Genomic DNA, 2,498 nt, shown 5'->3' on the forward strand with positions numbered 1-2,498 from the left:
TTTCTCACAGAACAAGCTGGTAGACAGGATCCCAAGAGTAAGCAGCTCTGTAGGCCCTTGCCTCTCGGTTCTGGCCAGGATGCATCTCGCGGAGCTACTAAGTGGCAGGTCGCACCTGGGCACCCCCACCCTCACTCCTCCAAAAGCCCCAAACTCAGGCAGGTGAGAGAGCCCAGCCTCCACGACCCCAGCTACTCACCCCGGTATCGCTTACACTTTACTGGCCAGATTGAGGTCACGAGATCAACCCGGCCGAGTGGTCAGAGGGTACTAGGGGCCCCCAGGCCTCATCTCCAGGGCCAAGCCCACACACTGGCTCAGTAGGCCCAATAGCGTTAGGAGCCTGCAGCTTCCTCCCCCTCCTCTGGCAGGATCTCCAGGCTGCTGGTCCGGTCTGGGTCCGTGTGGAGGGCCCCAGAGCCCGTGGAGACGCGTGGGGCAGTGGGGAGTCGGGAGCGAAATGCTGTGGGGCTCTGAGGCCAGCGCCAGACCTAGGACCTCCTGCACGTGGTGAGGCAGTCATGGAGGGTTGAGGGGTTGGGAGGAAAAGCCAGAGCTTTGTCGGGAGCTGCGGGTAAGGGACACACCGGGCAGCTTGTGGGCACATCTTCCACACTCAGCTTCAAGGTCAGCTCGTCCAAGTGCTTGAGGATCTCACCGGATCCACAGCCAGAAGGCACGAGGTGTCCAGCCCCACGCCCGGGGTGGGAGTGGGGGGCTGTCCACATCCACAGTGCTTTCTACAGCCGAAGGCCATCGGGGAGGGGGCATATTCCCTCCAGACGCTGAAGCAGAGAGAGCCGGAGTGGTGGGAGACTGGGAAGTATCGGAGGGGCCGATCCAGCACCTTCGGGAGCAGTAGGAGTTGCCGCTTCATTATCTTCTGAGTTTCCGCTCTTGAAGCCACAAAAACAGCGGGAGGCTGGGCCACAAAAACAGCGGAGGCACCAGCCTCGTGAAGAGTGACTCGGCGCAATCGGGGAGAGAGACGGTCAGTCCTGCCCTGGACGTAGCGAAACTTGCTGTGACACAGGCCTCTGGTGGGGAGGATGTGCCGCAGGTCCTGACCCTGGTTCTCGAGACTCCATAAGAATTTGTTGGTCCTATGGGAATGGCTCTCGCTCTTGACTCTGGCGACAAGGCTACAATATCGTGTGGGGCGATTTCCTCCACTCCTGCTCTGGTCTCATGGATTTCCACGGTAGCTTCAGGAGGAAATCCCCACTGGTTTTCTCGCGCAAGTGGGCCTTGTGCTCCTCGGCGGGGCCCTCTCACCTGAGGTACTGCAGGAGGAGCCGCCAAGCCTGGCACCTCAGGCTGGAGCTCAGACGCTGGGGGGGCCTCTCCCTGATCACCCGCAGGTCCTGCCCAGCCCTCCCCGAACGTGTGCTCGGCTCCTCACCCCTGAGAAGAGCCAGGCTCTCAGCTCAGGGACCTGCTGCTGGCGGCCCTCCGAGCCCATGTGGTAGGCCTCCTCTGTGAGGCCTGCAGCGGCTCCAGCTCCACGCCGGAAGTGACCTCCAACCCAGGTGGGGCACGTCTTCAGACGCTGGAAGAGGGTCGCTGGAGGCCCTCCAGGTGGCTGCAGCGATTGCTGGAAGCAGTAAGTCATGAGGGAGAAGCTGCTGAAGCAGGAATCCTGGAAGAAGCTAGAGGTGATCTGGTTAAAGAGCTGGAGATGGTGGAAAGAGTTGGAGAGGATAGAGGAGTCATGAGGGGAGATGAGGTAGAGGTGGCAGCCCTGTGGGGAGCTGGCCAACAGCAGGTGACGGCTGAGGACATGGAGCAAGGCGCAAGTGCCCCACAGCAGACGTGCCAGGCAGGCGGGGAGCCTCCAGCCTGTGTTGCCCAGTTGAGGCAAGCCCAGTTGAGGCCCGGCTTTGAATGGCGGATGGATTTACCCTCGTCAGACTCACTCACGGAGAAGACCAGAGAACCCCTGCAGGGGCTGGGCTCTGCCCTTCTCACGACTCTGAGTGACAGCCATGGCTTCCCCTGTGGCTGACAACTGCCCAATGGGGCTCATAGCTGGGCTCAAAGGTCAGTTCCTTATCAGAAGTGTAGGAGTCATCCCCACTTGGAGGAGAGGATTTGAGTGGAATCTCCAGCCTCCTCTACAGGAGACCAGTGCAGGAGGACGTAATTTGTCCTTCTCCCAGCATGGATGATGTGGTTGATGAGGGAGCCCAGGTAGAGCTTCTCGGTATGTAGGTACATGCCTCTTCACCAGTTCTTTAATTAATGGAGTTGATGTGAAGGAAAAATATTTATATAGTGACAAGGATTGGTGGAATACTACAGTAGGTTGTTCTAAGACAGATTAACATTATATTTTCTTCTGTATGATTTTTGCTTAGGTTAAGTGTATAAAACACAGTCTATGGTCATTATTCCATAGGAAGCAATCTATTAGTTAATCCTTTGTCATTTCCATGAAATCTTTAGACTGATTCCTCAGGGGTACAGTTAAGATCCTGATGCTCAGAGTGGGTCGACAG

At 57.7% G+C, this 2,498-nt stretch overlaps 1 pseudogene; it reads right to left on the reverse strand.

Moving 5' to 3' along the window:
* Positions 1–628: 628 nt before the first annotated feature.
* On the reverse strand, positions 629–2,217 carry LOC138076289 (TBC1 domain family member 17-like; annotated as a pseudogene).
* Between the last annotated feature and the right edge of the window lie 281 nt (positions 2,218–2,498).

This window comes from Capricornis sumatraensis, chromosome 3, assembly GCF_032405125.1.
Source record: "Capricornis sumatraensis isolate serow.1 chromosome 3, serow.2, whole genome shotgun sequence".
Lineage (NCBI taxonomy): Eukaryota > Metazoa > Chordata > Mammalia > Artiodactyla > Bovidae > Capricornis > Capricornis sumatraensis.